Source organism: Pan troglodytes, chromosome 8, assembly GCF_028858775.2.
Source record: "Pan troglodytes isolate AG18354 chromosome 8, NHGRI_mPanTro3-v2.0_pri, whole genome shotgun sequence".
NCBI classification, from domain to species: domain Eukaryota; kingdom Metazoa; phylum Chordata; class Mammalia; order Primates; family Hominidae; genus Pan; species Pan troglodytes.
Genome location: NC_072406.2, coordinates 31529633 through 31554947, shown reverse-complemented (window position 1 = coordinate 31554947; position 25315 = coordinate 31529633). Strand labels below are relative to the sequence as shown.

Sequence of the window (25315 nt, the reverse complement as noted above, 5' to 3'; positions counted from 1 at the left end):
AAGCCACTGGCATAAACAGCAGTGTGAATTGTTATAACCATACTTACAAGGAAATTTCAAAGCTTGGTTAATTTATTAGTTGGAGTTAAAATTCACAGAATAATTGAGTCCCAACTCTGCTTGTAGATGAGGTGAGTGAGGCTGAAGAAGGAAAGACACTACAGTTATTAATTTCCTGTACTAATGAAATTACATTTTAAAAGTTTACTTATTAAGAAATATACACTTTGTTTTCTTGACATAAACAAAATGCTCTCATTGTAGTCTAAACTGCATTTGTTTGAGTGTGGTGGGAGAATATTTTGTACAAATAAAAATGAAAAAAAAAAGTGTTCTTAAGAATACTTAAGAACCACAGCTGGCTGCAGTGGCTCACGACCGTAACCCTAGGACTCTGGGAGGCCAAAGTGGGAGGATTGCTTGAGCCCATGAGTTCGAGACCAGCCTGGACAACATAGTGAGACCCTATCTCAAAAAGTCTTCCTCCCTCCTCCTCCCTTCTACCCTTCCTCGCTCCCCACCTGGCACTCTGCACTAATATAATCTTCAAGACCCAAATACTAGAAAATACATAGAATAGGGGTTTCAGAATGAAAGTTAGTGATCAGTTGTACCTCAATTGTGGTATCTTGACGTAAATTAATAGATCACCTATTGTTATGATGTGAATGTAAAATGCATGGGGGATAAAAATGCACTGCAAACTCTTCGTTCAAGCAAATTTACAAGGGAGAAATGAGTGTGTCAACACATACACACCTGGTAGGGGATTCCTGATCTTCCTAGAGGGCTTCTTATAGTAGTAGCAGCACAGTAGAAAATTACCAGGAAGCATAATTATACCCCATAAGGGGCCCCTGTCCACACTGTCACCAGTCTTGCCACGTTAGACCCAATCACCCCGCTACAGGTTCAAGTCACACCTCAATGAAAAGACAAAGTTTCTATCAGTAACAACCCAGCAATGACAGGAAGTACATAAAGAGAGGGCCGCATAACACCCACACATAATTTTGTGCGGTCTCATTCCCTTTTAAATAAAATAAGATATAAAAAGTCCTTTGCTAATATTCAGATGGAGCTTTTACATTGCATAGTCACTTTGAGACCTGTTTCCAGGTTTAAATAGCAGTTAAAAACAAGAATCTCTTCGATGACTTTTGGCAATGGCTTGACTATTTTATAATATAGGATGTGACTACCAATTGATCTTTAGAGTAGTTCATAGAAGCATAGAAAAAGCTGGATTACCTTCATTCCTTGTATCTCTGATAGTATATACTTTCACACAAAAACAATTTGTGTGTGTGTGTGTGTGTGTGTGAGACAGTCTCACTGTCACCCAGGCTTGATAGACTGCAGTGATGCAATCATGGCTTACTGCAGCCTTGACCTCCTGGGCGAAAGTGATCCTCCGGCTTCAGCCTCCCAAGCAGCTGGGAATATAAGCATGTGCTCCCATTCCTAGCTAATTTTTAAATTATTTTTTGTAGAGATGGGTCTCACTATGTTGCCCAGGCTGGCTGGTCTCAAACTCCTGGGCTCAAGCAATCCTCCTGCCTCAGCCTCCCAAAGTGTTGGGATTACAGGTGTGAGCCACCTCACCCGGCCTCAAAATATTTTTCATTATAGAAGTTATATGCACCCAGCATTGAAAGACACACAAATAACGATCCCCTGAAAGTCTCCCATCCAAAGACAGCCACAGTTAAATAGTAGCATGTTTCAATCTCTGAAGCTGTTGCATGTTTGAAAGTCACCCTCCTGACATATGCCTTACAGTTAATCTCCTTTCTTGTGGGAGTGTGGATTTATTCAGTTAGAAGTGATATATCTAATTAAGCTTTTACCTTTGGAAACATATGGACTTTCTGGGTCATCGTGCCTCAAGTAGTCTTCAGTCAGGAACAGCTGGCGGTCATTTCCATAACTCCGGAATAGGTTCATTACAAAATGTACCCTTGATCTCTAGGGCTCTTACAACGTGATTAGCTGGTCTTTTGCAGTATTTGTCCTTGTCAGTGCTTCACATTTCAGCTACCCAGATTTCCTTTTCTACATCTTAATACCTGCATTTCTATTTGGACATTTCTGAAAATGTAACTTGTACTACTGTGTACTAATAGTTCCTCCCAGGATCATCACCTTTTATCCTTAGAGCTCTCACTTTGTGGGTTCATTGCTCATAGGAAAATTGCATATCACTGGATTAATTTATGCTTTTATCTACTCTTCAATTTCTTTTTCCACTTTTTTTTTTTTTTTTTTTGAGACGGAGTCTCGCTTTTGCTCTGCTGCCCAGGCTGGAGTGCAATGGCATGATCTCAGCTCACTGCAACCTCCATCTCCTGGCTCCAAGCAATTCTCCTGCCTCAGCCTCCTGAGTATCTGGGATTACAGATGTGCACCACCACACCTCGGCTAATTTTTGTATTTTTAGTAGACACGGGGTTTCATTCTTTTTCCACTTTTATGTCTAATGTTCACACAAGAAAGCGTCACCCTTTCTTTCTTCTTTTTTATTTTTTGAGATAGTCTCACTCTGTTGCCCAGGCTAGAGTACAGTGGCTCAATCTTGCCTCACTGTAACCTCTGTCTCCTAGGTTCACTTGATTCTCCTGCCTCAGCCTCCAGAGTAGCTGAAATTACAGGCATGCGCCACCAGGCCCGGCTAATTTTTGTATTTTCAGTAGAGACACGGTTTTGCCATGTTGACCAGTCTGGTCTTGAACTCCTGACCTCAGGTGATCTGGCCACCTCGGCCTCCCAAAGTGCTTGGATTACTGGCTTGAGCCACTACACCTGGCCACCCTTTTTCTTTAATACTTTAAAAAATTTATATAGTTTGCTGTTTTGATGCTGTACTCTGCTGTTTCACAGTCATCTATATTTTCAGCATCAGTATTTTGGAGCATTCTTGTATTTTTCTCTTTTAAAGCCCGAAAGATAAGAGTTGTAAGCCTATTTCATAGCGGCATCTTGGATCCCAATTTGTGTTCTTCTCTTTCTGTAGGAAATCTTTATATGAAGCCTTAAAGCCATGTTCTTGAGCAAAATCTACTTTTTATGAATCCAAAGGCCAGTCTGATTCTAGACAAAGCTATAACTCATCAAAATCCTCAAGACTTTAGACCACCTCCTCACGCATAGGACGATGCTGACCCAATGGCAAATTCATTGCCTGCTGGTCAGGCCCACATATTTTAAAATAAAGCAAAATGGGGCCAGGCACAGTAGCTCACAACTGTAATCCCAGCACTTTGGGAAGCCGAGGTGGGTGGATCACCTGTGGTCAGGAGTTCGAGACCAGCCTGAACAACATGGTGAAACCCTGTCTCTACTAAAAATACAAAAATTAGCCAGGTGTGGTGGCACATGCATATAATCCCAGCTACTCGGGAGGCTGAGGCAGGAGAATCGCTTGAACCCTGGAGGTGGAGGTTGCAGTGAGCTGAGATTGTGCCACTGCACTCCAGCCTGGCAACAGAGCGAGACTCTGTCTCAATCAATCATCAATCAAAATGGGATAGACTTCAGAGGGCCAGGACCAAGGGGAAAGGGTTCTATCTTGTATTGTCTGTGGGGGAAGGGAGACAATTCTTTCATTTTTCATGGTGTTGTCATCTCTTTTCACAGTTTAGAATTACCTTCTGTTCTCTGGTGCAATGTAGATGTAAGAAATCTGAATTGCTATTCTCTGCTTTACTGGTTTCTTCATAAATAAAATCATAAACTACGGGCTGCGTGCTGGCTCATGCCTGTAATCCCAGCACTTTGGGAGGCAGAGGCAGGCAGATCACTTGAGGCCAGGAGTTCAAGACCAGCCGGGGCAACATGGTGAAACCCCATCTCTACTAAAAATACAAAAATTAGCCAGGCGTGGTGGCAGGCGCCTGTGGTCCCAGCTACTCGGGAGGCTGAGGCAGGAGAATCGCTTGAACCTAGGAGGCAGAGGCTGCAGTGAGCAGAGAATACAACACTGTACTCCAGCTTGGGTGACAGAGGGAGACCCTGTCTCAAAATAATAACAATAAAATCATCAACTATGTACTGATGAGAGATCCTGACTCTAAACACTGAAAAATGACATAGCGTGCCAAGATGCGGGACGGTTGCATAAACATTGTATACCTTAGTTTGCAAATTGTCGTGTAATTATTATTCAAATTCATACGATGATGAAAATCTCAAATGTGATTGACCTATCATTTAGCTGAGTGTCAAAATAGTAACAGAGGTGATAGCAATACATCGCTGCAGGGTCATCCCTGTGTGATACTTTTATGATCCTGTAAAAGCCAAAATGTCAGTTTCAATTTTCTCAAGACAATATGAAAATTTATAAACATATAGCTATAGGATGTACTAATGAAGAGATTAAATTTTATTTAACAACTCCCCAAACTACATGCAGTTATTGAGTACTTATTACTTTGAAACTCTGTGCTGTAACTGTGAGCTAAATACTGAAAACAGGGCTGTAAAAAAGATTAAAGCTTTCTGTCATGAAACTTAATATCTCAGTGAAGGAAACTGATTTTTTTTAAAAGGCACCAGAAAAATAACGGCTATGAGAGACAAGAAAAAAAGCTGAGATAATAAAATGATGGTGGGAGGGATGGTATTTTAGTTAGAGTAATGAGATGACAGTCTGCAATGACACTAAGCTGAAATCTAAATGATGAAAGAAAAAACTCAGCCCTGCAACGCATTGAGAAGAGGGATGTCCAGGCAGAAAGAACATCATATGCAAAGGCCTTGTGTACAAGAAATGCTTGCATGTCTGAGGAATTGAAAAGAGGTCAGTGTATCTAACATGCTAACATTAATTTTTAGTAAGATTTATTTAAACTTGTTCAGTCTCTCTCTCTCTCTCCCTTCTCTTTTTCTCTCACTCTGCATGTGATATATACTCAGGCACTCCTGGAATACACATGTGAGACTCCATCAACATGGGATTACCTCCCAGAAAAACTCCTTCAGCCTGTGTGAGTTCCTTAATTCGGAGTTACATTTAAGTTGTTGTTAGCGAACTCCACGTTACTGGAAACATGATGTCTCCAGAGAATATAAACAGAGTTCTTGTATTTTCTTCCTTCTCAGTCCAGCACAATTACTTAGAAGCTTAAAGAGTGCGTTTTGAAGATTGTTTTATATTATACTCATAATGAGGATAATCAATTAAGATCAGGCTATGCACATAATAATACATCTTATTAATGATAATAATTGCAAATATTTCATAAATGCTTACACTGTGTCAGGCACTGTGCTGATTCACAAGTATTACCTAATGTAATTTCAAATGTCTTCATTTTTACTGATGAGAAAACTGAGACATAGAGAAGCTACCTGAGCAAGGCCACGAAGCAGGGGACTCATTGCATAGCCAAATGCAAGTCATATAAATAACTCCCTGGCTAATTCCTCCCTTTGTAAAATGAGTATATAACAAATTGGATCCACAGAGTTAGGAGTAAACCTTTAGCAGTCAAATTTCAAGTGCCATGCATGTGTCTGCTCATAAAAAGAAAAGCTAGGACAAATTCCTACATGCATCTGATGTTTTTGTTAATCAAAAGCATATGTTTTTTCTGTTTGTTGGTCATAGGTATAGCCATTTCTAACGATCATAAAGGCATCGTGATAGTTTCGTAATGCTTAGCTATGTGTTTGCTAAGCTTTAGGCATGCTCGCTCGCTCTCTCTCACACACATCTATAAATTTTCGAATTTGGGCCAGGCGCAGTGGCTCACGGTGAAATCCCAGCACTTTGGGAGGCCGAGGCAGGCAGATCACCAGGTCAGGAATTCGAGACCAGCCTGGCCAAGAGACCAGCCTGGCCAATATGGTGAAACCCTGTCTGTACTAAAAATACAAAAATTAGCCAGGCATGGTAGCGGGCGCTTGTAATCTCAGCTACTCGGGAGGCTGAGGCAGAAGAATTGCCTGAACCTGGGAGGCAGAGGTTGCAGTAAGCCAAAGATCGTGCCACTGCACTTCAGCCTGGCGACAGAGTGAGACTCCTAATTGGAAAAAAAAAAAATTTCAAATTTTATCTTTCCAAAAAGGCACAACGAAAGTACACCGAGGGCTCATTTTACATTCATTAATAGAATGCTGTTTTGTGGAAAGACTTGGCTGCTCCTCTGGAATTTTCCTCACTTCAGAGTATCTCAGCATCACCAAGCATTCTTTTCATTACTTATCTACAAGGGAAAGTAGATTAGAATCGGAAAACAATAGAAGCCAAGACACCGGCTATTTAACTTTTTCTCTCTTTGCTGAAAATGAATAGAACTTTGGCAAGCTGGCCTTCAGTAGACTGGTCGGCAGCTCATCCTGCCTGAAAGTGGCTAGGATTCAAGTGTCTTCTTTCAGTTCAAAAGGAACAGTTGCTGGTTTTCAGTACCGAAGCTGAAGTTATTATAAAGTACAAATAGGAGGCAAAAAGTTCAGACATGTGACTTACATTTTTTTAAAAACGAACATATCAAAATGCTGTTACCACCAAATTATTCCTTAACATGAGGGTATGATGGCTATTTACAGTTTATAGAAGAGCCTCTGCTCAATATTTGCAAAATTTGACATTGTCCAAAAGAACCATTTTGAAAAAGTTAAAATTAGAGGGGCAATTTTGATATTATTTTGAGTTTTGGATTTCAGTCATAGGCTAAATAATTTTTTAAAAAATTAGAACATTATGTATGTGTATGTGTGTTTTGGGAAAAATTTCTAGGCCTTTAATATATATCTACTGATGATGACAGATGACATGATTTTTTTTTTTTTTTGACATGGAGTCTCACTCTGTCATCCAGGCTGGAGTACAATGGGGTGATCCCGGCTCACTGCAATCTCCGCTTCCCGGGTTCAAGCGATTCTCCTGCCTCAGCTTCCTGAGTAGTTGGGATTACAGGTGCCCACCACCATGCCCAGCTAATTTTTGTATTTTTAGTAGAGATGGGGTTTCATCATGTTGGTCAGGCTGGTCTTGAACTCCTGAACCCAGGAGATCTACCTGCCTCGGCCTCCCAAAGTGCTGGGATTACAGGTGTGAGCCACTGCATCCAGCCAATGACAAGAATTTTTTCATGCTAATATAATTTTTTTATACCAACTATCTTATCAGTTATGAAATTGAAAACAAGTAGGCAGGGAGCAGAAAAATAGTGGCTTGGGAGAGTTGAACTGTCTCAATACATAGCTGCAGAAAATTCAATGAAATGGGAGAAAAGGAGTGAATAAATTGTATGTAGGGAATTTTTGGTATAGAAATTCATGCTGGTTACAGGTACTCCAGAAACTGCATGGATGTCACTACACTTAGGGTTTTTCTATTGAATCATTTGAATCAGCAAACTCACGTGATTATTTCTCTCTTCCTAAGAAAACCTTTCCTTGACTCCATTTTCTCTGCCAGCTCTTGTCCAGTTTTCCCCTCTCGTTTGCAGAAAAAATAATGCATAGAAAAAGTTGGCTCTGCTCCCTCTAATTCTTCTCTTCCTGTTCTCTCTTAAATATACTTCCTCCTATTCCTCCTACCACTCCACTAAAACTGTTCATCAAGGTCATCAATGATGTCTCTAAGGCTACATCGATGGCTGATTCTCAGTGCTCATCTTACTCCAGCAATCAGCAGCCTTTAACATCACTGATCATCCCCTGTCCTCTCTTCATTTTCTCAACTTGACTTCCAAGAAACCACTCCCTCTTGGTCTTTCTCTTTTCCCATTGGCTGTTCCTTCTAAGTCGCCTTTGTTAGTAACTTCTGCTTCCGCTGATTTCTACACCCTCTCCCTGCCACCTAGCCCTCCCTTCTTTCTGTTCTAATCTTGTTGGGCCCCTTGATGTTCCTCAGAGGTACCAGACACTCTCCTCCCCTAGATTTCTACCCTTCTAACTCTATCACCTCCTCTAAGTCTTTGCTCAAAATCTTTCTCAATGAGGTCTTCTGCAACCATCCTATTTCAAATTGTAACACCTAATGCCTTGCGGTGGTATTTCCAATCTCACTTACCCTGTTCTACTTTTTTAAAAATAGTGCTTTTACCTTCTTTTTTTTTTTTTTTTTTTTTGACAGGGTCTTACTCTGTCACTCAGGCTGGAGTGCAGTGGCACAATCTTGGCTCACTGCAACCTCTGCCTCCTGAGCTCAAGGGATCCACCCACTTCAGCCTCCTGAGTAGCTGGGACTATAGGTGCGCACCACCATGCCCAACTAATTTTTCGTATTTTCTGTAGAGATGGAGTTTCACCATGTTGCCCAGGCTGGTCTCGAACTCCTGGACTCAAGAGATCCATGTGCCTCGGCCTCCCAAAGTGCTGGGATTACAGGTGTGAACCACCACGCACAGCCTATTAGTGTTTTTACCTTCTAACATATAATTTACTTACGATATTGTTTAGTATATGTCTCCCTTGATTAGGATATAACACCCACAAGGATGGATTTTTTTAAATGTTTCACTTACTCCTATATCCCAAGTGCCTGGAATAGTGCCAGGCATGGAATGCACGCTCAACAAACATTTGTGGAATGAATGAATAAGGACTGAAAGAGAGAAAACCTCTTCTCTCTTACATCCTATAGTTTAAAGCTCTCCCAATTTACAAGAGAGCTCTCCCGATCCATTTTCGCATTCCTAAACATTCTTAAACATTCCTAAATGTGCTAGTGTCTCTTTCTTAATTAAAAAACACAAACAGAAATGTGACTTTCCATGATGAACGGATGATAAATATTTATAATGAATAAAGAATAAAACAAAGGCTTCAGCTTGAAGCTATCCCCAGTGTTTTATCACAAACCTCCACAAATGCCAACTTAATTAACTTGGTGCAAATGTCAACTATAGGCCAGCTGATTAAATAACCATGTTTCATAACAAGCAAGCCACTCCAAAAACAGTCATTGTACTTGAAATTTGTTTAGCATCCTTTTTCCAGTGAATCTAAGAGAGACTTTATATTTTGAAAATATGATTACAACTTATTTTTTGTGAAGCTTCTTTTCCCATTAATTCTACTTCTTCATTCCAGGAACTTAAAGTTCCAATCCTAAAAGTACCAGTGACTCATTGCATAGCCAAAGGCAAGGCATGTAAATAATTCTCTGGCTAATTCTCTCATTTGTAAAATGAGTATACTAAATTGAAGCTACTAGAAAGAATGCACTTGCAAATTTTCTTACAGATGGTTGTGAATATATTGTAAATATAACATATTGTGTGAGTGACTGTTGATTTACTTCTTATGCACTACCCCTGACATTCCTATAGAGATGGAGTTCAAATTTACAGCAGAAAATATGACTATACATATAACTTATAATAATTCAGAATGTTTCAAAAATCAAGCCAATACAGGGAGAAGATATTTCTTCAAGCAATGTTGGGTAATATAAAGGAATGCAACTGAATAACTGGACAAATAAATATAAAACTTTAGAATATCTTAATAGACTTTCTACTACCAAAGAAAGACCATGTTGGCTGGGCCCCGTGGCTCATGCCTGTAATCCCAGCACTTTGGGAGGCCAAGGTGGGCAGATCACAAGGTCAGGTGTTCGAGACCAGCCTGGCCAATATGGTGAAACCCCCATCGCTACTAAAAATACAAAAATTAGCCAGGCATGGTGGCGGGTGCCTGTAGTCCCAGGTACTCGGGAGGCTGAGGCAGAAGAATCACTTGAACTCGGGAGGTGGAGGTTGCAGTGAGCCAAGATCATGCCACTGCACTCCAGCCTGGGCGAAGGAGTGAGACTCCGTCTCAAAAAAAGAAAGGCCATGTCAAAAGATGGTACATCCAAGTGCCAGGCCTTTTCTTGAGCAGCGAAACAATCAAACAAATGAATCTGGGCTCTTTCCTTCCAAGATGAGTTCTTGCAGGTGGCAATGAACAATTAATCTACAGGCATGAATGAACAGCTAACTTATGTGTTCTCCAGGGAACTACACACTTGTGAAAAGGGAATATGGCTTCAGTCCTTAAATATTTTACTGTTTAACATTTTCTTTGCATATATAAAAGGCACACTAATTGGTAAGTAAAACAGTAAGAAATGAATTGATATAAATAAAGGATATTAATAGAAAATTCACGAAAAAATCAATTAGCCATAAGCATCTGGAAAAGATGTTCAACCTCATTAAATTAAACACAATACCATTTTCCATCATTAAACCAATGCTCTTTGCAAAGTCCCAATTCACAATGTCAGGGGGACACACTTAAATTGATACTTTCACACCTTGTTGATAGTTTTTGGCTTTCATGCAACTCTTTGGGAAGACAATTTACTTTCTGTGTGTAACTAGACATGCATTTAGATGTACCCAGGCTATTAATTTCACTTCTAGGAACTAGTTTAAGAAAATTTTAAAATTATGGTTCACATGCTTAGTAGACTATTAAATAACCTTGAAAATAGTTACAAAGACTAAAGATGGTTACAGGCAAATGTTTATGATGACTGTATTTAATAAAACCAGAAAACAACAACAAAAACAAAACTGAATCATTTCTATATATACATACATTCATGTATGTAAAACAAATAACAGAGGCAAGGCACAGTGACTTACGCCTGTAATCCCAGCACTTTGGGAGGCCCAGGTGGGAGGACTGCATGAGCCCAGAAGTTCAAGACCTGCCTTTGCAACATAGGGAGACCCTGTCTCTACAAAAACATTTTAAAAATGAGCCAGGCATGGTGGCACACACCTGCAGTCCTAGCTACTTGGGAAGCTGAGGCAGGAGGATTGCCTGAGCTCAGGAGTTCAAGGCTACAGTGAACTGATCATGCCACTGCAATCCAGCCTGGGTGACAGAGTGAGACTCCCATCTCAAAAAAACAAAAACAGTAACAGAAGAGATAAGGTTGGATTCCATTTTCTCAAAAAATGTTGGGAGTTCAGTTAAATTCTTTTCCTGTAATGTTCCTATGTTTGTGAATAAAAGGCCCTTCCTATTGCAATTGAAATTTCTCACAAAGTACCCTGAAAATATTTTTGATGTTGTAAAAGAGATGATTTATACATATTTTCTGTAATTGATTGACCTTCATAGTTGTTTGCATATGGGGAAGGGAGGCAAGGACCAGGTCTCCTGAAAGCCTCTTTATGCACATGAAAAACATAGAACAAAGTAAAGGTTGCTATGGGAATTATGACAGGCAAGAAAATAATTAAAAGAAAAGTACTTAGACATAAAATTTTATGATTATGAAGCAAATTTCTCTGTGTATAATGTATACAAATAATTATTTAAGTGTCTACCTGAAATACTGGATTTTTCTCCTATGATTGCTTAAATAATTTGTTGGTACTAGGTTAGGTACTTAAGCAGGCCAAAATGACTCAGTAATTTGGTAGTAAAATATTAATATACTGTTCTAAAAGTCTAACCTTCCGGAAAGATATGACTTTGGTTCAGAGAGACTTAATATTATAAAAACAGGCTACACCATCAGGGATTTGTCTGGAAAAATGCCAGTGGTGTGGAGTACTCAGAAATAAAGCACTGGAAAGTACCCTAGGGACCTAATATAGTTAATGTATCCCTTAAGCAGCAAACCCACCTTCAGGAGGTGATTTCAGAACTAGAGACAATCTGGTTCATTCACCTCTGTGTTTTAAAAAGGCTGTAAATTTTAGATTATTTAGCTGGAAATGTGCCACTGATATATAATATTAATATTAGAAAACCTAGACTATATTCAGAACGTTTAATAAAATACTGGACATATACCATTGGTCAAAAGTAGTTTATATCCTATTTCTTGTCTTGCAAATGAAAAAGCATCTTTTGTTGCATGAAAATATCTGCTCTATTTTGCATTTGAAGGTGTAATGGACTGTAATGATAGCAAAACTTCCATCAAGCAGGGCAAAAATGGCCTGACAGTTTGGTAAGAAGACATTTTGGTAAGGATGAGAAATGGCTTGGGCCAGGTGCAGTGGCTCACTCCTATAATCCCAGCATATTGGGAGGCCGAGGCAGGAGGATTGCTTGAGCTCGGCAGTTTGAGACCAACGTGGACAACATAACGAGACCCCATCTGTACAAAAAATTTAAAAAAGAGCTGGGCATGGTAGCACACACCTGTAGTCCCAGCTACTTGGGAGGCTGAGGTGGGAGGATCACTTGAGTCTGGGAGGTGAAGGCTGCAGTAAGCCTTGATTGTACCACTGCACCCCAGCCTGAGTGACAGAATGAGAGCCTGTCGCTAAAAAAAAAAAAAAAGAGAGACAGAAATGACTTGGTGACTATGCTGACAGCTGTCTGTTGACTTGCACGAGGGTGACCACAGTCTCACAGCCTGGTAGTGTATGCATATGTTATGTGCTAGATCCTTCTACTATTAAGACACACACCAGACTCAGATACTCCAAGCCAAAAATGCACCTACTGGCTTTTCTGCTTCATTTAAATGACAATCATTGGATATGATGCACAACTCAGTATTATTATTATCTCCTTTTCCCAACACATATATACAGTAGAATGTAATACTCAAAGGAGGGCAGGGAGCTTTTTTTGTTTACCTCTGTTCCCCAATCCCAGAGCACTCCCAGTGGACATGAGGGAAGAAGAAGTGATTGGGGTTCCCAGTCGAGTGAGGGAGACACATCACAGAGGCTGTAACACAAAACATTATTTTATGACAGTTCTGATAACTACTATAAAGGAAAGCCATGGGACACTATGAGGGAAGATGGCAGGGAGATGAAGATGGTACTCAGAAGAAGCTTCTAAAGGGAAATAGATATTTAGGCTGTGTTTTGCAGCTGGCAGGAAACAGTCATAGATACAGGTAAGGGAACAACATTCCGAGGCAGAAAGACCAATGGGAAGGGGTGGAGGATCTTCAAGTTTCTAAGGAGCAAGAGCTTAGTGACCAAGATGACGGCTCTGAGACGACTCAGCTAGATCTGCCTTCTGAAACTCAGTACTTTCAGTTTATACCAGAAGTATTATACACCGTTATTATACGCTGGAGCGTTTAATTATGAAGGGAATTAAATGATGATAATACTGTTACTGCCTTAATTTCTTCTGGATGAATACCTGGGATCAACTTTCATGATCCTTCATCATCATCATCACATTTACATCCAACTATTCTGTCAACAATTACCTACCATGTGCTGGGCACTGAGGATCTAAGAATATAGATGACATATTCTCTGTTCTCCAATAGCTTCCAGTACCTAGATCTCTTAGCAACTGATACTTGAAACACTCCAAAACATAAAAGCTATACATTTTACTATATCAGATTAAAAATCATAAATAAAGGCAGGGCGCAGTGGCTCATGCCTGTAATCCCAGGACTTTGGGAGGCTGAGATGGGTGGATCACGAGGTCAGGAGATCGAGACCGTCCTGGCTAACACGGTGAAACCCTGTCTCTACTAAAAAAAAATACAAAAAAATTAGCAGGGCATGGTGGCGGGCGCCTGTAGTCCCAGCTACTTGGGAGGCTGAGGCAGGAGAATGGTGCAAATCCAGGAGGCGGAGCTTGCAGTGAGCCGAGATCGCGCCACTGCACTCCAGCCTGGGCGACAGAGTGAGACTCCGTCTCAAAAAAAAAAAAAAAATCATAAATAAAAGAGCAACAGTAAAGTTGCTCATATACTGATGATATATACAGAATATGTCATCATATGCTGACAAAAGTTTGATGCCTTCATATATTAATACATCTTATAATCAATAAGAAAAACACCAACAACCCACTAGAAAAATAGGCCAAAAAAGCAGGGGAAGGAGAGATATTCACAGAAAAAGAAACGGTTTTAAGCTAATGGAAAATGCCTAAGTTTAGTCCTGATGTTAAAACAGGGCAAAATCAAAGACAACACTAGTTTTAATTTTTATTGGCAAAGATTACAAGCAAAGCGAATGCACTGTTAGTGTGGTCCTCTCACACATTGCCCCTTATGGATAAAATTTGGTAGAATTTATCAAAACTGAAAACTTACCTTTGATCCATAATTCTAATTCTGATTCTGGGACTTTTATAGATATATACAAATATGTACATAAGGATATATATATATAAGAATATTTGTTATGGCATTATTTGTGATAACAGATTACTTTGAATAACATAACTATCAGTAGGGGACTGATAAAATTATGTTGCATCCATATGATGGCATATCATTTGGACATATAAAAAAATAAGTTATCTCTAGCGATACATGCTAATGTGAAATAATCTCCAAGATGTATTTTACAGGTTAAAAAGAAAAAAGCATCAGAAAAAGAAAAAACCATCAGAGAGTTTTTTCTATCATTGGTAGAAATACACTGTTTTGCTGTCATTTGAATAAATTTTTTTTTTTTTTTTTTTGAGATGGAGTTGCACTCTTGTCACCCAGGCTGGAGTGCAGTGGCACGATCTCGGCTCACCACAAGCTCTGCCTCCTGAGTTCAAGCGATTCTCCTGCCTCAGCCTCCCTAGTAGCTGGGATTAGAGGCACACACCACCACGCCCAGCTAATTTTTTGATAAGTGCATTTTAAAGAATGCATACATTTATGAGTATGTAGGCTAGCTCTAGAACATTTATGTGGCTGCACATTTTTAAAACCTGTGGGGGGCGGGGGGGGGTATTACAAATCTCTATGGCATATTCAAAAGCAATTTAATTAGAGCCTCTGGAGGTGGGATAAGGCAACCGTTTTTTTTTTTCCTTCTTAGAGTCTCTCTCTGTTGCTCAGGCTGGAGTGCAGTGGCATAATCTCGGCTCACTGCAACCTCTGCCTCCCTGGTTCAAATGATTCTCCTGCCTCAGCCTCCCGAGTACCAGGGATTACATGTGTCCGTCACCACGCCCAGCTAATTTTTTTTGTATTTTTAGTAGAGATGGGGTTTCACCAGGTTTGGCAGGCTGGTCTCGAACTCCTGACCTCAGATGATCCACCCACCTCGGCCTCCCAAAGTGCTGGGATTACAGGCGTGATCCACCGCACCCAGCCGGCAACTGTTCTTTTCAAAGTTCTGCAAGGGATTCTACTGTTCAGCCAAGGTTGAGAACCACAATGCCAGAGTGACACCAAGAACCTGGTCACCGTGGTTGCTTGTGGGGAAGAAAACTGAGGAACCAGCAGCCAGAGATGGGAGGGACTTAACTTTGCACTGGGTAACCTCTTGTAATGCTTGATTTTTTTTTTTTACCATGTTCATATTACTTTATTTTTGGTTTTGTGGGTTTTTTTGTTTTTTGTTTGTTGTTGTCATTTTGAGACAGGGTCTCACTCTGTCACCCAGGCTGGAAGTACAATGGCATAATCTCAGCTCGCTGCAACCTCCACCTTCCAGGCTCAAATGATCCTCCCCCCTCAGCCTTCCAAGTAGCTGGGATTGCAAACGTGCACCATCATGCCCAGCTAACTGTTTTTTTCTTTTTTTGGAGAAACAGGGTTTCACCACGTTGCCCAGGGTAGTCTCGAAGTCCTGAGCTCAAGCGATCTACCCCCATTGGCTTCCCAAACTGCTGCCATTACAGGCATAAACCACTGCGCCTGGCCAACCATATTCATACTACTTTAAAAAGAGACATTTAAAAGGAAAATTTCCAGGTCATTTTCTATGAGAGACTTGGGATACCTTTCTCCACTCTCGATTTCTGTGGTAATTTTTCATGTAATATACACAGCCACTACTTGGAAATTGTTTTTCAATTAGAGAAAAAGAGGTACACTATATTTTTATCATGAAAAATATTCAAGTTGCCCTCAAAACATGACCACAGATCGTGATGATATGGCCAAGACACCAGATGCTGGTCCTATTGATCTTCGGGAGTCTCAGTACTGACTCTACCAGTGACTACAGGTTCCTTGGGAACACGGTGCCTCTTTGGCCCTGATAACCTTGCTTCTGGATGCACTTTTTACCTTCTCCTAACAATGTGAAAGATCACAGATTTTACATAAATAACTGTGGCATTTTAAACAGCATTCTATGGCTGGGCGTGGCGGCTCATGCCTGTAATCCCAGCACTTTGGGAGGCCGAGGTGGGCAGATCACCTAAAGTCAGGAGTTTGAGACCAGCTTGACCAACATGGTGAAATCCCATCTCTACTAAAAATACAAAAATTAGCTGGGTGTGGTGGTGTGTGCCTGTAATCCTAGCTACTCTGGAGGCTGAGGCAGGAGAATCACTTGAATCCGGGAAGCGGAGGTTGTACTGAGTCGAGATTGAGCCACTGCGCTCTAGCCTGGGCAACAGAACAAGATTCCATTTAAAAAAAAAATGGCACTCTATTCGCTACTCTGTATTCCTCTTCTCTGCTTAATATCTCCCCAACCTTCTGGTGCACCATATACGTACTTATGTATTTATTTATGGTTTAACCCTTGCTGCTAATATGAAAGCTTCACGAAGGCAGGGATTTGTGTTGCTTCTGTCACTGTTGAATCCCCAAGACCTAGCACAGGGCTTGGCACATGAAGACGATATTGCTCTGTTATACATCTCTATGAAAATAACAAGCCTCACTCTTCCCACTCCACTACCACAACCCTAGTCAAGTCACTCACCTCTACTGCGTAGACTCTTACGGTGCCTTTGTAATTAGTCTCTCTGCTTATACCCGCTTCCCCTAGCCCCTCTATATTCCAGTGGCCAGGTTCATCTTCAGACATACAGCAGATCGTTTCATTCCTCTGTCTAAAAGACTTCAATTTCTTTCTATTCCACTTAAAATCCATGCTCCTTACCTGTATAATGTGGCCTTTGCCTATGCCTTTAAACACATCCTGTACCAGAATAAATATTTGTAGCTAACAGAATAAAGTATGTGTCTGTCATATCAAACCTTGGATGACACCGGCTGTTAAGCAGGTAAAAATACAACTTCTGTGGCTTTGGTGAGTGTTCCACGGATTTTGTCACATATAATATAACATGCATATTTCCTACCAATGGGGAATGCCATCATGAGTGAAACAGCACCCGTGCCATCCTGTGGGCTAGGAAAACACAGAAGAGACACCAAGCTTGTGGCAATTCATTAAAGATCTAGAACCAGAAATGCCATTTAACCCAGCAATCCCATTACTGGGTATATACCCAAAGGAATATAAATCATTCTATTACAAAGACACACGCACACGTATGTACATTGCAGTACTATTCACAATAGGAGAGACATGGAATCAACCCAAATGTCCATCAATGATGGACTGGATAAAGAAAAGGTGGTACATATACATCATGAAATGCTATGCATCCATAAAAAGGAATGAGATCATGTCCTTTGCAGGGACATGGATGGAGCTAGAAGCCATCATCCTCAGCAAACGAACACAGGAACAGAAAACCAAACACCGCATGTTCTCACTTATAATTGGGAGCTGAACAATGAGAACACACGGACACAGGGAGGGGAACAACACACACTGGGGCCTGTTGGTGGGTGGGGAAGGGAGAAGGAGAGGATTAGGAAAAATGGCTAACGCATGCTGGGCTTCATACCTAGGTGATGGGTTGATAGGTACAGCAAACCACCATGGCACACATTTACCTATATAACAAACCTGCACATCCTGCACATGTACCCAGGAACTTAAAATGAAAATAAAAAATTTTAAAAAAAGAGGCACTGAGCAAACTCACCAAAGAATACTCAATACAGAGAAAGATACAACTGTCTAAGCAGAGAAAAAAGGCAGTTCTGGAGTGATATACATTCACAGAGTTATGAGACGAGACAGCCCTCCTGAAAAATCTGGAAAATTCTAGACAATGCTGGAGGACACAAGATCCATTCTGAGCAAGTATATTTTATTATTATTGTTGCTGTAATTTTGCTATATTTAAGATTAATTTTTAGCATTCTTCGGTGAGGTGAAAAACACACATGAACATCAGAGGTCCACCATATATCATTTATAACATATTTAATTTTGCTTAAGATGACGATATTATAAAAATACATAAAAGTCTCATTCTAATGTAAGTTCAATCCTTCTCAAGTTATGCTTTTGTGCTTTTCATGAAGAACCAAGTAAAAGAACATGTCCATATGATGTCCCAGGCGATGCCGGGGATAAGTGGACCCTACCTGCTACGGCCAGCAGGGTTTTGGTGCTCTGGGTGAGCCACATCATGAATGTGTATTGTTAGAGAATAGCATTTCTTAGGACCTGTTTCTGTGGGTACAGCATGATGTAATACACGAACACAATACAATCCTATCCCTTCACATTCCAAACTCTACAGTCAACTAAGTTACATTAAAATGAACCTTTTTTTTTTTTTTTTGAGACGGAGTCTCACTCATGTTGCCCAGGCTGGAGAGCAGTGGCCTGATCTCGGCTCACTGCAACCTCCACCTCCCAAGTTCAAGCAATTCTCCTGCCTCAGCCACCCCAGTAGCTGGGACTACAGGTGCACGCCATCATGCCCAGCTAATTTTTGTATTTTTAGTAGAGACGGGGTTTCACCATATTGGCCAGGCTGGTCTTGACTCCTGACCTCATGATCCACCCGCCTCGGCCTCCCAAAGTTTTGGGGTTACAGGCGTGAGCCACGGTGCCCTGCTACATTCTTATACATGTCTTTTGACACCTGGATCATAGGGCATACACATGCTTAGCCTTAATAGGTATATTACCAAATGGTTTTACCAATTTATATACCAGTAATGTATGAGAGTTCATACATTTGGGAGGCCTTGGCCTCCCAAAGCACTGGGATTATAGGCGTGAGCCACCGCGCCCGGCCAAAATGAACCATCTAGTAGGCAGGAGAGGCGAGGCTTGTGACCTGTGATTACTGACAACAGAACTAAGGAATGGCAGCCAGCAGTAGAATTTCCCCAGCTGGCCCTGTGTCTGGAGACTTGGTCTCTGCAGTTAGTATTCACAGCTCTGTCCATCTCACTACTTTCTCTCAGAACACCTGCTGCTGTCATTCTTCAGAGGGGCTCCTGGTGGTGCTTTCAAAGCAAGGCAGCCCACCACAGAGGAAGGGCATTACAGATTTCCTCACATAGGGGAAATATGCTAATTAATATAAGATCAAGATTGTATGAGGATCGCATGGTGAAAAGTCTACACATTTTCTTAAAAAGTAGGATCCCCCAGTTGGGCTGTTATTTATTTCCTTTCCTATTCATCTTTTCTTTAATGCGCTGAAAAATTAAGAATATTATGATGCATCTTTCTCTAAACCTAACCTCAAAAATACATGTTTTGGCGGGGCGTGGTGGCTCATTCTTATAATCCCATCACTTTGGGAGGCTGAGGCTGGCAGATCACCTGAGGTCAGGAGTTCTAGACCAGCCTGGCCAACATGGTGAAACCCTGACTCTACTAAAAATAAAAATATTAGCTGGGCGTGGTGGCACGTGCCTATAGTCTCAGCTACTGGAGAAGCTGAGGCAGGAGAATCACTTGAACCTAGGAGGTGGAGGTTACAGTGAACCGAGATTGCACCATTGCACTCCAGCCTGGGCAACAGAGCGAGACTCCATCTCAAAAAAAAAAAAAAGAAAAATACATGATTCAAGTTAGCAATTTCTCATTTACTTTAGAAAGTAAAGAAGAATTTATTCTTAAAATAGTTCCTGACCCCCATGCAAAGAATGCACTTTGGTTCTCCTAGTTAGACTGTAATATTCAAGGGTTTTCAACCAATAAGACCTTTTAATTTTTATTTTTTTTGCTAAGAAAAAAACAAAATGAAAATGCCATTTGGTGGTTCAAAAAACATTTTTAAAATATTTTAAGAAGGAATGAGGGACACTGTTCATTCTTGAGATATGACCTTTAACCTGACTGAATTAAAACTAAAAATTTTCATTGAAAAATCTTTTTAAAAATGTAAAGTTTCTGATAAATCTTGAAGACATTATGCAATCTGAGATAAGCCAGTCACAAAAGGGAACCTACTGTATAATTCCATGTATATGAAATCCCCAGTGTAGTCAAATTCATAGAAACAGAAGGTAGAATAGTGGGCCAGGTGTGGTGGCTCATAGCTGTAATCTCAGCACTTTGGGAGACCAAGACAGGAGGATTGCTTGAGCCCAGGAGTCTGAGACCAGCCTGTGTAACATGGTGAAATTCTGTCTCCACAGAAAATACAAAAATTAGCCAGGCGAGGTGGTGCATGCCTATAGTCCCAGCCACGTGGGAGGCTGAGATGGGATGATCGCTTGAGACTGGGAGGTTGAGGCTGTAGTGTGCTATGATCACATCACTGCACTCCAAGCTTGGGTGACAGAGTGAAACCCTGTCCCCTTGTCCAAAAATGTAGAATGGGGGGTGCTGGGGCTGGGGAGTGGTGAGAATGGAGAGTTAGTGTTTAATGGGCACAGAGTTTCAGCTAGGAAAGACGAAAATTTTCCGGAAATGGGTAGTGGTGATGGTTGTACGACAATGTGATGGATTAGTGCTGTAGAACTGTACACTTAAAAGTGATTAAAATGAGGCCAGGCACAGTGGCTCATGCCTGTAATCCCAGCACTTTGGGAGACTGAGGCAGGCGGATCACCTGCGGTCAGGAGTTCGAGACCAGCCTGGTCAACATGGTAAAACCATGTCTCTACCAAAAAATACAAAAATTAGCTGGGCATGGTGGTGAACGCCTGTTGTCCTAGCTACTAGGGAGCCTGAGGCACGAGAATCGCTTGAACCTGGGAGGCAGAGGTTGCAGTGAGCCAAGATCACACCACTGCATTCCAGCCTGGATGACAGTGAGACCCCTGTCTCAAAACAAACTAAAAATAAATAAATAAAAATAAATAGAAGTGGATAAAATGGCAAATTTTATATTATGTATGTTTTGCCACAATAAAATAATTTTTAAGAAAAGACAAAGCCAAATTTGATTTCAGGTGGAGAACTCAAGAGTAAGCCTCAAAATTTACAATAAAAAACTGACACACAGAAGAAATTCTCTCTAGTAAGCAAATGGATGCATTACAATAAAAGTCTGCTGGAAGAAAGCCAGGGTTCCTGGCTTTGGAACACTGGTCTATGCTGTTGGCCCCCAGCACATAGAACAGCCCTGGGCTGGCAGGCACTCAACTCAAATTTGTTCTAAGGAGTTGGGAGCAGAAAGAGGAAGGGAGGTAATTTTTGGTTTTAAAATTGAAGTTTATAATTCCAAAGAGCCCCTTTCAGAACCCCCTGACCTGTGAATGGCTGATTTAGGCATACTTAACTGTCAGGCCACCGTGGAGTCTATTTTCTATTTTTTGAGACAGGGTTTCCCCAGACTGGAGTGCAGTGGTGCCATCATAGCTCACTCCAGCCTTGGCCTTCTGGGCTCAACCGATCCTCCCACCTTGGCCTCCCGAGTAGCTGGGATCACAGACGCAAACCACCACTCCTGTATAATTTCAAAAAATTATTTGTAGAAACAGGGTCTCACTATGTTGTTCAGGCTGGTCTCCAACTTCTGGGCTCAAGTGACCCCCCTGCCTTAGCCTCCCAAAGTTCTAAGATTACAGGCATGAACCACCATGCCCGGCCAACTGTGGAGTCTGATAATTACAGCTCTGATTAATTGACGTACATACTTTGTATAAAGCAATTAAATCTAGAGAAAAATTTTATAGGTGCTACAGAATTATAAAAAGCAGAGAATGTCAGGCTGTGTCAGTGTTTTCGGTAACAAATAATTTCAAGCATTAAAATACCCAATTAGCACTCATTCAGAATGAAAATGTTGACATATCACCAAATACACTGTCATTGGTTGAGTATAATAATTCCAATGTGAAAACTGACAGGTTCCAAGCTTTGCATTCAGGCCTAGGGAGAAGTTTATTATAATTATCAGTTGGGTGTCCCTGTAATTCAACCTCTCAGGTTTCCTAGCCTCCAGGCCCACACCCCACCTCCCATGCAAAGTCTTGATTAGATCATTTCCCTAATGATAATGCCTTCCCAACAAGCAGCTGAAGCAGAATGTTCCTGGCTCCTAATTAACATGAAGACAACGACCTTTCAAAACAGCCAAAAGAAAGAGTTCAAGGGCCCTGTGACTATCATAATTATAATTTTACTCAGTTCCCAGGTCTGGGTAAAAATTTAAATGTAACATCTGAATAAAGGGAGCGAAGGTTAATGTTTGTGTTGGCAAGTCTAATTTTCAGAAACCTTAATAAAACAGCTTTCTACCAAGTGGCATCTGTAGCGCATTCCCAATTTTTATACCAGGCTTGTGGAGAAAGCATAACGTTTTTGCTGGTATAAAAATACCTTCCCTTCTCTAACCACACAGACTATATCAGAGATCAGCCAACTATAGCTCATGGGCCTAAGTTGATCCACTGCCTCTTTGTATGGTTCTTGAGCTAAGAATGATGTCCACATTTTTAAGTAGTTGAAATCAATCAAAAGAAGAAGAACATCTCATGTTGCGAAAATTACATGAAATTCAAATTTCAGTGTCCCTAAATACAATTTTATTGGAACATGGCCACACTTAGTCTTGTACGAATTGTTCATGGCTGCTTTTATGGAGAACTGAGTGGTTGCAACACAGATCTTATGGCCTCAAAGCCAAATATATTTACTACATGGCCCTTGACAGAAAAACTTTGTCAACCTCTGTATTACAGGATACACCAGACATAATATTATATAGCTCACAAGATGTCAATACAGATATTGGTAATATTGGTATCAAGTCATTCCTTACTCCAATTCTTCTTTCTATAAACGTAATGGAGGAGTTTAACTTTAGAAGTCATCTATGTAGTACAAGAAATCTCCTCCCCTTCTCACATACCCACTAATTAAAATTATTTACACTTAAACTGGTATCTTAGAACGGGTGGTTTTTGGTTTTCTTTTTGCAGGTGTATATATTTATGTGGTACATGAGATATTTTGATACAGGCATGCAATATATAATAATCACTTCAGGGTAAATGGAATATCCCTTACCTCAAGTATTTATCCTTTGGGTTAAAAACAATTCAATTATGCTCTTTTAGTTATTTTAAAATTTACAATTAAATTATTATTGACAGAGCAGGAACATCGCCATCTTGGACAAGCCGCTCATTCTAAAGTTCACTGTAATCAAAAACTGCCTAAATCCAAAGGGCATCAGCCTAATGGCTAAGGTCAGCATGACTATAAACCAAATAACATCTCCCAGCAGAAACATTCCAAACTCCTCCCTGACCAGGGACATGCTAGCCCCGAGATAAACCCCCTGGGAAGATGCCAGCCTTAAGATAACCCTCCTCCCAGCTGGAAAGATGTCTGCCCCAAGATAACCTCCCCTCTAGGCAGAGATAGTCCAACCCCACCATAAAACTTCTCCCTCACACAGAAACATTCTAAGCTTGTGATAAGCCTCCTCACCCTAAAACCACTCTAAGCCTGTAAGAGAAAGTGCTCCTGACCAAAATTGGCCAGAAGCCCCTCTCAAGTTTATTTTATCTAAAATAATTCTGTCTTTAACTGTCCAGCCACATTTTGTGTTTCTTTCCTCTTTCATTAACTCTTACAATTATTGGCTATAGTCATCCTGTTGTGCTACCAAAGACTAGGTGTTATTCATTCTAACTATTTTTTGGTACCCATTAACCATCCCCTTGTCCCCCAATGCCTGCCCCTACCACAACCTTTCCCAGTCTCTGGTACATGCTTCTACTCTCTATCTCCATGAATTCAATTGTTTTAATTTTTAGCTTCCCACAAATAAGTGGAAGCTAGAACATGAGAAATTTGTCTTTCTGTGCCTAGTTTATTTCACTTAACATAACGACCTCAAGTTCATCCATATTGCTGCAAAGGACAGAAACTCATTTTTTATGGCTGAATAGTACTCCACTGTGTAAATGTACCACATTTTCTTTATCCATTCATCTGCTGATGGACATTTAAGATGCTGCCAAATCCTGGCTACTGTGAATAGTGCTGCAATAAACATGGGAGTGCAAATATCTCTCCCAAATACTAATTCCCTTTCTTTTGGGTATATATCCAGAAATTGGATTGCTAGATCATATGGTAGCTTTATTTTTAGTTTTTTGAGCAACCTCCATCTGTTCTCTATAGTGGTTAGTAAAGGTGGTTTTTAATCCAGTGATTAAATCCAGTTACCTCAACTGATGTAAAAATATTTCTGTTGTCCAAATCTATGTCAAAGGTATTTGGAGGCAATTTCCTGGTGGTTTTCAGCATATCAACAAACCGGTAACATTGAACCATCCTTCAACTGTAGACACAGGCAATACCATTTGTTCAGGCATTTGCTGTCTGGGCTTCAGATGTATGAATAAACATGCTCAGGCCTACGATTATCAGAGATGTCACTCAGAGAATGGGCTCCTGCACATCCCCAATAAGGGTCCTAGAAAAATTAAATTTTCAATTGCTTGCTAGAAGTATTTTTGCGACAAATATTGCCTTCTATTTCCCAGTTTTAAGAACAAGAGGCTACTCAGGGAAAAGAAATACAAAGGTCTTCATCAATTAAAAGCTACTTTTTCTAGTTTAAATGGCCTGACATTTTCCCAATGCATAGGTCTGAAAGCTCAATCCAAAGAGTAAATACTACCTCTCAGAAGACTTAGAAAATGATGAATTTAACAACAGACTTCATCCCCATTAGCACATTTGAGATTATCTTTACCTTAATAAAGATACATGTATCTTTTTCCCTATGGCATTGGTGCAGGATTGGGAGGGAGAAGTCATAGGACAAAATAAAAGAGAAGAAGACACTTAGACACATTCACCTCCCAATTATTTTTTATTTTTTGAGACAGGGTCTTGCTCTGTTGCTGAGGCTGAGTGCAGTGGTATGATCACGGCTCACTGTAGCCTCAACCTCCTGGGCTCAAGCAATCTTCCTGCCTCCCGAGTAGCTGGGACCACAGGTGTGTGCCACCACTCTTGGCTAATTTTTTAAATTTTTGTAGAGATGGGGTCTTGCCATGTTGCCGTGTGCATTTTCAAGTTTTAACACCAGAGAAAGTAGAACTTTCTCCTTAGGCTAAATCTTAGGGACACAGGCTTTTGCTTTTACTAAAGTACCCTGTCTTTAGGGGGTAGTGTGACAAATACTAAATCTGAGACTCTGGGGGCTACTGGACAAATTACATTATAGTTCTAAGGCTGAGTTTCTTTATCTGAAAACTGGGAAGGAGGCTGTACCCTATGCATAGAGCTGATGCTAAGTAACACATTAAGGACAGTGGGTGTGCATAAGGAAAGTGGCATTTAGTGCTACATTGTGATTCTGCTGTTGCACAGGACATGAAATGCTACATACATCATGCAGAGTGTTGAACTACTTTGGAGAATACAAAAAGCCTATC

At 40.6% G+C, this 25315-nt stretch overlaps 1 protein-coding gene across 11 annotated transcripts in view; it reads right to left on the bottom strand.

Moving 5' to 3' along the window:
* CACNB2 (calcium voltage-gated channel auxiliary subunit beta 2) overlaps positions 1-25315 on the bottom strand; it is a 403546-nt gene that overhangs the window by 144208 nt on the left and 234023 nt on the right. The window contains exon 1 of one of the 11 annotated variants that reach the window (XM_016962732.4): positions 48-2253. The exons of the other annotated variants lie outside the window; for them this stretch is intronic. The gene's annotated coding sequence lies outside the window, so the exon portion shown is untranslated. Of the gene's footprint in view, positions 1-47; positions 2254-25315 lie in introns of those variants that run through there. 11 annotated transcript variants of the gene reach the window in all.